This window comes from Primulina huaijiensis, chromosome 1, assembly GCF_012295235.1.
Source record: "Primulina huaijiensis isolate GDHJ02 chromosome 1, ASM1229523v2, whole genome shotgun sequence".
Lineage (NCBI taxonomy): Eukaryota > Viridiplantae > Streptophyta > Magnoliopsida > Lamiales > Gesneriaceae > Primulina > Primulina huaijiensis.
In genome coordinates this window covers 21,202,251-21,213,683 of record NC_133306.1, presented here as the reverse complement: position 1 = coordinate 21,213,683, position 11,433 = coordinate 21,202,251, and the positions used below count along the sequence as shown (strand labels likewise).

Sequence of the window (11,433 nt, the reverse complement as noted above, 5' to 3'; positions counted from 1 at the left end):
CTATCAGAAAACACTTACCTATACATATGCATACACTTGCATCTTAAATGAAACTGGGAATGAGAAGACACCATACTGAATTAAAATAATGAATGGTGAATTCAAGAGATCTTGCAGGTGCAAGTACTCGGTAACATGTAACCATATCTGGAGGAAAAGAGCTGCTCCAAATCTACAGATGAAATACTCAAGAATTTCTTAAAATGAAATATTTTGTGAAACTGATTTTTCGCTGCATGAGTTATTGTCTACTCTGATAATAATGACAAATATGAAAATCCATGCAAAAGGAGCAAAAAGTGATATTGGCGCGGCTCAATCTGAGATCGTCGTTTACTCGCCACATGTGTAAATCCGTCTTCAAATTGAACCTCACCAATATCTCGTTCTTTAACTCCCAACATGCATCCATTACTAGAGTTATTTTTTAATATTCTTGATTAAACTTCTTGAAATTCTTCTTAATTCCTCTCAAGATTTTGCTTGGTAACAACCAAAAAACAAAACATTCCATTATAAAAGGAATAAAGGATGCATCAAAATGGTCCTATGTAGGATCAGAAATGACAACATAATCATTACTTATGCCGACCTTAATCAACAGAAAAATAGACATGGAATCATAGGAGATGTTTCTGAATAGGGTTTTCTATGTTTGGTCGTTGGGGTTGGTGATTTAGAAGTATAATCGCAAAAAAAATTATTGATTTTTTAACTTTGCCAACCAACATGACCTGGGATTTTTTTCTTGAGGAGCGCAATCATTCATCAGGCAAGAAAATATGTCCATTAGGTCCTACCAAGAAATTATAAAGAGCTAGAGAAAAATAAGCAGCAATGCATTAAATATATGTAACATAAATATGCAGAAAGATACTCGAAAATGTAAGTTGGGATGAGGATGAGAAAAAAGTGAGGCGAACGATATCCATGGGGGGAGTGAATCTCATTTTAGAGTTATCATGCTTAATTTGAACTCAAATTCAAAAAACTTTCTTCCTTGTCTTGCGCATGCACCTGAAATATTCTCCACCAAGAAAACACAAACCACCTCTTTTTATTGTACCTTGTCTCCATTATTTTATTTATTCCTTTTATATCATGCTAGCTTTCTTTTTTCATTGATCAAGATTCTGCGTGGGAGGATATGTGAACATTGTTGTATACATACCTTTGTTTCAGGATTAGTGACAAGAATGAGACAGTCTTTAATTTAGCTCACATATGTTATAAACTAATACTTATTTTTGCTCAAATTAAGGTTGTCCGATTTCAACCTTTTTTTGTATCCTCCAACCTTATTTGCATGTTGTAGAGATATTTGAATGTTGTGTCATAAAATGTAAGTAAAATGTTTACNACACACACATACACACTTAATTAAAGGAGAATTAAGAGACAGCGGGGCAAAAGGAGAGGTGCCTTGGTGATGCAACTGCAGACAACAATCTTGGTTTTCTACACTTTATACTAACTCACTACTCATGCTTTTACCTCTTTAATTTAATATAATTTGACGAGATTTGGGAACCCAAAGAGCCTTCGATCGCTGTTGAAAAGCGACCCTTTCGATTTTTGTCTCTAAAAATGTAAAACTCATTATTTGGGGTGACCACTTCGCGTGGCCTGATTCTCACACGCCTTATTAAATCTCGTTCTCACTTCGTGTCCTACATTTAATTTAGCAAAATTGGTAAATTTTGTCGTTTCTTTGCGATTTTGATCATTTATATATATCGTTAAATTTAGATTTTAGTCCTACGAATTTCAATTTTTTACAATTTAATATCGTTTTTATGTTGGTTTCGTAACACACATGAGTGTCAAGTCAACTAAAAAACAAAGATATCGGATTAAAATAAGTGTTCTAGAACGTTTTTTTAAGTCGATCTTGCTTAATCGCACTTAAGCTTGAAGCGTCCCTAAAGCACTTATCTTTGGCAAAAAAAGGGTGATAGATTGACCACATTGTGCATCATTAAATTATATACATTTAAGTGTGACTTATAAAAAAAACAAAACAAAACAAAATTGACGAATAAGAAGAAGTTCAAACACATATTAGCGATTTTATTAGTAAACAGTGTTAGCAATATACAAACATGCTTAATAACGATTAAGTGTACATGGTTTTTTTGGGTTCAGGTCGAGTATTATCCAATTAAAAAATATATATATTAAATTCAAATCTATCGTTTTTTAATTATAAAAATATACTTAAATTAAAAAAATAAAAAAAATTAATATATCAACATCATCAACTAAAATATAACAAAAAATACATAATTTTTTTAAATTAATTATCATTTTATCTATAAATTTAAAAAAAATTAAATTAAGTTACTTGAATTATCGGACCGGTTAGTCATTATCACTGGATATCCGAACTAATATATTTACCCAACCCCATAAAAATTACCCTCATTATCTAATATTAATATATGCTCAGATTCGAATCGGTCAGGACCCTAATTACCCGATCGACCCAAATGCCAACCCCAACTTAGCACATTAGTAAATCTTAGCACAAGATCATCTATGCAAATAGATTAAAATTTTAATATGTATGACACATGGTGCAGGGAACATATAAATAGTCTGTAGAATAGAGACCAAAGCGATTATATTTTTCATTTTTCTTCCATTTTATAGAATGAATGTTGATATTTTATCCTCCGCTTTAACATGGAATACATGTCATCTGATTTTGGATGAGTGCTTATAACCTACACACATGCTTGGAGGGCAACACTAGGCAAGTGAACAAACACAATGGAGTAAGGAGCAACAGTTATTGTCTCTGATGAATTGAAGAATGCAGGTTCCATGGCAGGTATAGCACCTGATGAATCAACAGTTAACGCCTATCTGGCTTTGTATATTGCCATCCATTGGGGTTAGATGGTATTCTTCTCTTGTTGCTACAGATACTTGTTTATCAGGGAACAACACCTTGGACCTGTGTTTGTGATATCTGTGTCTTCTGTGCGCTTGCATTGCCGTTCCACTGAAGTCAAGTGCTGCCCGGACAGTTGTGTTCCTGGCTAGATTTATCAGTAGTAAAGTGACACCTCGCTGAAGGGAAGATACATGACACTGTTAGGTCGATAGCTAGCGACAAGAAATGTAGGAAAAAGGTATTTTTTGGGTGGAGGAGCTAGGCTGGACTTGGACAACTCAAACATACCAATTGTTTTGAACAATGAGCATAAGCACGGATCATATTAGTCCCTGTGAAGTTGGTTGACAAAACGTAACTCCCCATAAGTCGGTGCCAAACAAGTGCGCTGCAAGAAGGGCGACAGGTTGTTACTTGTTAGCAATCAAGAAAGGATGAACAATTAATTAAATTCGCTAAAGCTTCAAATATCTTGAAAAATTGCATCAGCAATAGCTGTCAGATCAAGGATTTTAACATAGATCAGTTTCAAAATATATACTGGCACTGGTATGAAGTTATCTGCAATTGTTGTAAACTTTTTATAGCCAACCAATTAAAAATCTATTTGATAATAGTGAAATTATAAAAATTCTTTTCACTAGAATTTTCTTTAGGTGGAAATTTTGAAAAAACAAACATGGATTTCATAATATCATTTTGGGAGGTTGGAAAATCCCAAGTTCAGAATTTCAAAGGAAATTTAAAACAAATAGCACAACAATAATGCAGGAATACTTTCATTTCACCTGTAGTAATCTGGATTTGGATTAAAGGTGGTTGTGTTTAGTAAACCATTGTAGCCACCAATCTACGACTGCCTACAATACGTCTTTGTGTCGTGAGTAGATGCCATTCCCAGTTGATTCAGGTACCTATAATATAATCACCAAACCAAATACATCGATCAGCTCTAAGCAGCTACATGGTTCGGTTGCAAACAACAAGTGGGATTACCAGAAACTGAACACAAATGTGCTCGTTACTTTATCACGTCCACTATTATATGCCCCTCCAGCCTCACCGACCCAAGCAGCAAATGGGGTCCCAGAGCTGTTCACGATGCTATGGAGTCTTGGGAAATCATCACCTCCAGAATCAAGAATAGACTGATTGAGAATCCTATCAAGATGCTCGTCGCTACCTACAAATACAACGAGTGATTAAATCTTGATCTTGTTAAATTCATCATTTTTTGACGTTCTTAGAAAGATATACTACCAGGGCCCAGATTGTACATATGATGAGTGATCGCATATAGCGATCCATTTGTGTTACGTATGTATTGTCGGAACCATCCAGCATCAAAGAATCATCCAGGACCAATGGTTAGTGGCTTGAAACTAGTCTTCTTGTAAATATCTCGAATTAAATCATGTAGAACGACTGTATCAGCAGCATATCGATCCGCAGAGATTCCAACCCCCGAGCCCTCTCCCATTCAGCTCATTCCCTGACAAGAGACGAGGCATATTAACAAACTTTTCAGATTATATAAATGTTTCTGATAAAATATCTCATTAATCTGACCATAAATTGCAGGGATTCTTACAAAGTTCCCAACTATGAATATCATAACCTTTATTGATAGTGTAACGAATGAGAGATGCAGCATTAGTAAGATCCCAAGGACCGGTTGCAGTATTATCTCGCTGTATTGATTTCCCATTAAGCGCATTTAATCCAAAAATTATGAGAGCCCTGAATTGAACTCATAAAATGTAGCAGCATATTAGAGTCAGTTAACATTTTGTTAGTTAGTTAAGTAGTTAGTAGTACGGTTATTGATTGCATGTAAATACAGAACACATTGGCTCCTGAAATCAATTTTGGAAGAATACTTTCGCTCTTCATTCATCATCTGTAATATGGTATCAGAGCCGCTTCCACGCTGTAATCTCTGAGGTTTCGTCACGACATTGATCGGCGGTACTATTCCGAAGTTCATCATCTCAGATTGTTTCTCCAATTTCAGCAGAGCAGAGGTGAGTTCATTATGCCATCAGTTCCTCTGAAGCTGTTTCGAATTTGTAGAATCTCGTATTCATGGCGAACACAAATCCATCTGCATGGAATTTAGCATCACGATCGGTATTTGATGATCCTTCGAGCCCTTATTTTCTACACTATTCCGATAATCCAGCGCTCGTACTTGTTTCTCAACCACTCACGGGAGATAACTTTGCATCGTGGAGTAGAGCGATGCGAATTGCCCTTTCTGTCAAGAACAAACTGTGATTCGTTGACGGATCGATCTCCAAACCATCAGATTCTGAAGTGAACCTGCTCAATGCATGGGCCAGGAACAACAATATAGTCATCTCTTGGCTATTAAACTCAGTGTCCAAAGACATATCGGCAAGCATTTTATTTGCGGACTCAGCAAAGGAAATCTGGAATGATCTTCAAGATCGATTTCAACAAAGTAATGGTCCAAGAATCTTTCAACTGCGCAGGGACTTGATCACTCTCAGACAAGATCAAGATCCGGTCAGTGTTTACTTTACCAAAATCAAGGTTCTTTGGGAAGAATTGAATCACTTTCGACCCATGTGTAGCTGCGGAAAATGCAATTGCGATGGGGTCAAGAACTTTGAAACATATGTTCAAATGGATTATACCATGATTTTTCTTATGGGACTGAATGATTCATTTACTCACATTAGAAGTCAAGTTCTACTTATTGATCCCCTGCCACCGATCAGCCGAGTGTTTGCTCTAGTAGTCCAAGAAGAAAGACAGAGAGCAATTGGTAATCAAAGCTCCATGAATGCATCAAGTCGTAACATGGCATTTGCGATCAAGAATGAACAAACTCAGCCACATGTCAACAACCAAGCACCATCAAGATTTCCAAAAGGCAGGCCGTTCTGCACTCATTGCAACATTCATGGCCATACGATTGAGACTTGCTACAAAATACATGGCTATCCACCTGGATTCAAGACCAGAAACAAACAAGGGAACAAAAGCTATGCTGCTGCTCTTGTCAATCAAGGGAATGACCAACTTCATCATTCTGAAATTCAGGCCATCAATATGGGTACACCCTCGAATGTTTTTCAAGCCCTCGACAAGATTCAGATAGAACAACTCATGGACATAATGATTCAGCAGCTTTCTACCGCTGACAAGAAAGATGATCAACATGAGAGTGAAAAACATCCAACTATCTCAGGTACATGTCTATCCATTTCAATCCCAAATGCATTGAAGTCTGCTACTTGTTGGATAGTTGATCCAGGTGCCTCTAGACACATTTGCTCAAATGCAAGTGCCTTTACTTCCCTTAAGGCAGTAGAAAACTCAAGAGTGATGCTACCTAACAATGCATGTGGATGTTCGATTCTTTGGTGATGTTAGACTGGGAGACTCTCTAATTCTGTTGGATGTCTTTTATATACCAAATTTCAGATTTAATTTGATGTCTGTCAGCTCTTTTATTGCAACAACGCAAAATGTGATCAGTTTCTACTGTCACTCATTCATAATTCAGGACATGGTAACAAGGAGGATGATTGGTAAGGGTAAAAGAATAGAAGGCCTATATGTTCTAGATGCTAGCTCACTCCGCTCAGAGGCTTCAATTAATCAAGTTGGAACACAAACTTGGCACAACCGTCTTGGCCATCCATCACTCAAAGTGCTGAAGAGTTTAAAGACAAATATCCCTTTTGATAAGGTTGATTCTCTTGATGACACACCTTGCTCAATATGTCCGGTAGCAAAACAAAGACGACTACCTTTTGTTTCTCTTAATAACAAATCCTCCAATGCGTTTGATCTTATACATTGTGATACATGGGGACCCTATCATGTTCCTACATTCAATAAACAAAGGTATTTTCTGACTCTAGTCGATGACTGCACACGATTCACATGGATTTTCCTCATGCAACATAAATCCGAGGCTTTAAGTGTAGTCACCAGATTCTGCAACATGATTGAGAATCAATTCAATAGAAGAATTAAGGTCTTTCGAACCGACAATGTTAAAGAACTTGTCTTCACAGAACTCTTTCAGGATAAGGGAATATTACATCAATTTCATGTGTTGAAACACATCAACAAAACTCGGTTGTTGAAAGAAAACATCAACACCTACTTAATGTAGCTCGATCGCTATTCTTTCAGTCACGAGTGCCTCTTGAATTATGGAGTGATTGCATCATGACAGCTACTTACCTAGTGAATCGAGTTCCCTCTCCAACCACTCAAAATAAGTCATCGTATGAGCTTCTATATCAGAAACAAGTCGATTATACACATCTACGGGTCTTCGGGTGTCTTGCATTTGCCTCTACACTAACAGCACATCATGACAAATTTATGCCAAGGGCACGCATATGTGCTTTCTTGGGATATCCACCAGGCATGAAAGGATACAAGCTGATAGATGTAAGGAGTAAGGAAATCTTTATCTCACGGGATGTACACTTCCATGAGTCAATCTTTCTTTTTTCCCATTTACCTCATGCAACATAAGTCATTGATCCATTCCCATCTACTGTCCTTCCTAAACCAACTCTTGTTGACACCCAAGTCCCATTAGAATGTCATATCCAACGTCCCATGCCCACTCTCAGTCAAGACCAAGATCCTCTCAGTACACAATATGAACCACCTCATCAATCATCTGAAAACATTTCCCTACCAATTATGCCAACTGAAGTAGAAGCTACAGATGCTCATGATGATTCTGAAGGCACATCCCATGTCTCATTACCTCTAACCATCACTCGCTACTCCTCCAGGACATCTCGCCCTCCTTCTTATCTAAAAGATTACCACTGTCATATGCTAAAATATAACTCCCCACCTTTTTCGGCAAGTGCATATCCTCTAGATCATTACATATCTTATGATTCCCTATCTCCTTCTTATAAAAACTTTGTGCTCAATGTTTCATCTCAGTGTGAACCCCAATTCTATCACCAAGCTGTTAGATTTGACTCTTGGTGTACATCAATGAAAGAAGAACTTGATGCAATGCAAGCAAACAACACATGGTCAGTGGTTCCACTTCCCACGGGAAAACAGCCCATTGGTTGTCGTTGGGTTTACAAAGTGAAATACAAATCTGATGGCTCAATAGATAGACATAAGGCTAGATTGGTTGCTAAGGGCTACACACAACAAGAAGGTGTGGATTTCTTCGAAACTTTCTCTCTAGTTGCGAAACTCGCCACTGTCAAAGTTCTTCTTGCTTTGGCAGCTAGTCAAAATTGAATTCTTGCTCAACTTGATATTAACAATGCATTCTTAAATGGTGATCTCTCCGAAGAAGTTTACATAGATCTTCCTCTTGTTCTCCATACTCATGTCCAGCATCGACCAGAAGATATAAAACTTGTCTGCAAACTTCACAAATCCCTTTATGGACTCCGTCAAGCATCTCGGCAGTGGTACATCAAATTTTCCCATGCCTTGTTGGAATCTGGTTTTAGGCAGTCTCCATCCGATCATTCCATATTCGAGGCAAGGGTCAATCTTTCTTAGCTCTTCTCGTATACGTCGATGATATCATCATAGCAGGGCCATCACTCGCTCTCATTCAAGATTTAAAATCTGATATTCAAAGCCGATTTAAACTTAAGGATCTATGTGATCTTAAGTATTTTCTTGGTCTTGAAATTGCTAGATCATCAAAAGGAATTTCCCTATCACAAAGACACTATACACTACAATTACTTGAAGATACAGGTTTACTATCATGTAAACCAGCAACAGTACCCATGACACCACATACTTGTCTCACTTCTCTTGATGGAGATCCGCTTACAGACATCACACAATATCGACGCATCATCGGACGTCTCCTATATCTAACGCTGTCCAGACCAGATATAATGTTCGCCGTACACAAGCTCAGTCAATTTGTGTCTAAGCCACGAACCATTCACTTACATGCAGCACATCAAGTTCTAAGGTATCTCAAAGCCAACCCTGGTCAAGGAATTTTCTTTCCAACAACTTATGCCATACAATTAAGGGGATTTTCAGATGCTGATTAGGCAAATTGCGCCGATACAAGAAAATCAACCACATGTTTTTGTGTCTTTCTTGGTGAAGCATTAATCTCATGGAAAACTAAAAAGCAAATGACGATTTCCAGGTCTTCCACTGAAGCAGAGTACAGGGCATTGGCCACTACAACCACTGAAGTATTATGGCTCACCCAATTACTCAAGGATCTGCAAATCAATTTGTCCACACCAGCCATCATATTCTGTGACAATCGATCCGCCATTCATCTTGCCAACAATCCTATGTTCCACGAACGTACCAATCGCATTGAGATCGATTGCCACTTCATTCGTGATAAAATCAAGGACGGATCCATCAAGCTTTACCTATTCGTTCACAGCTCCAGCTTGCGGACATGTTCACCAAGCCACTCTCCCTGCCTACTCTCTCCCATTTGATGTCCAAGATGTCTGTACAAAACATTTACAGTCTATCTTGAGGGGGAGCTATTAGAGTCAGTTAACATTTTGTTAGTTAGTTAAGTAATTAGTAGTACGGTTATTGATTGCATGTAAATACAGAACACATTGGCTCCTGAAATCAATTTTGGAAGAATACTTTCGCTCTTCATTCATCATCTGTAATACAACAACTTTTAATACTAGCATGATTTTTTAAATTATTAAAATTTAAACCAAAGTTGTGTTCTTACCCAGATTTGTTAAAGAAGGAATTTAGCTCATCACATCTAGCCAATGGAAGGCACCCATGGGTGAAACCAATCATCAAGGATGGGTTCTTGGTAAATGATTTGCAGGGCTTCGGATTATCTTTCTTTTGATATATGGGTTTGTCTTGCAAAGTGCAACCAGTCTGATCTTTAGTGGTGAAAAAGCTACATGATCCTGTAAAAGATTTAAGTTAATGCCCCATCATTTTCATTGCACAGTGCAGAAAAACTTGCAATTACTTATTTCATGTTAATCAATCCATTCCTCGTATTGCATTTAAGAGAACAATATTCTTGAGATTCTGCGCTCAGAAACATGAAACAGGTTGGAGAAGGACGTCGAAACTCATAATTTGCATCAAACTGTGTCATAATATATAATTTAAGTTTCACAATGGACAAATTTTGGATAGCAAAGTTTATTGTTTTCACCAATTCGTTGAAAAAAATTAAATCAATTTGCAAAGACGGTAATTTTCTGGTTCAACATCATCTCATATCTCTTAATCATCAGTAGATCGCGGCCCAGGCGACCGAGTTCTTTCCTTGCCGCACACACTGTGAAAATATCTTATGTTAGTTAAAAGAGTTCTTCAAAGTTATATATAAAGACATGAACGATCATTTTTCTTTCAACTAACTTTTGAGATTGAGTTATAAGGTCTAAATCTCAATCTTAACATGGTATCAAGCTCAGGCTCGTCGTTATGTGTTAGATCATTCATAGTTGAGTCACTTGTTAGTGTCTTCACGCTCTAGTTGTTCATTCATGGACGTAAGAGAGGTGTGTTAAGAAATCTTACATCGGTTGGACATAGTTTCTGAGAGCTGAATATATAGATTTAGACAATCTTCCTTCTTGTACTAACTTTTGAAACTGAGTTAGGTTTAAATGACCAATAATGACTTCAACCCTCAGTCGGTCCTTTGTAGCATGAAGATCATTGATCTCCCACAATGGAGCTGCTGCTTCTCGGCCTTCATCTGGTCGAGCTTCACCCGAGTTTCCTTGGCCTGACGACGAGACGTGGAGGCCTCGGAGGTACGGGTCGAATCGCGACCAGTGGCCCTCATCAGCATGTTCATGCATGGAAAGTGAAGAAAACCAAATAAATAAGAACAAAAAGAAGATTGATAAGCAAAAAAGATATTATAGAAAGACTTGCGGAGACGAGAATTTAGGGATGGCAATGGGGCGGGGGCGGGTTTGTCATCCCCGTCCCCGAATTTCATCCTCACCCTCATACCCGCCCCGATCCCCGTTTTTTCGGGTTCGGGGAATCCCCAAACCCGAAACTTCGGGGATCAACTTTGAACTTCTCATCCCCGTTTCAAAAATATTAATATGGCAAGACGATGACGGATTCGGAGATTTTCTCAAACCAAAACTTATTATTATTAGTGATAATATTAATATTAATAATAATATTATTATTATTACTATTTTAAAAAATAATAATATTATTATTATATTATTATTAATAATATTATTATTATTTTATTATTGATATTATTTTCGAGGTGGGTTCGGGGATGAGGATGGTAATCTCATACACGCTCTGAACTACATCGGAGATTTAAAAAAATCCCCGAACCCGAACCCACACCCGAAAAAATCGGGGATCCCTATCTCCGTTTCGGGTTTTCCCCGTGAGGCCCCAAACCAGTGGGGAAAGTTGACATCCCTAGACGAGATTGTTGTTGCCTCCTCATATATGCCTACCAAGGGCATGAAGTACATGATCTCTCGCTCTTGGGCTTTTTGATAATTTTTCAAAATATCATACTTTACATATTT

At 37.6% G+C, this 11,433-nt stretch overlaps 1 pseudogene; it reads right to left on the bottom strand.

Annotated features, from left to right (window-relative positions):
• Window positions 1-2,726: 2,726 nt before the first annotated feature.
• On the bottom strand, window positions 2,727-10,725 carry LOC140972464 (heparanase-like protein 3; annotated as a pseudogene).
• Window positions 10,726-11,433: the final 708 nt, after the last annotated feature.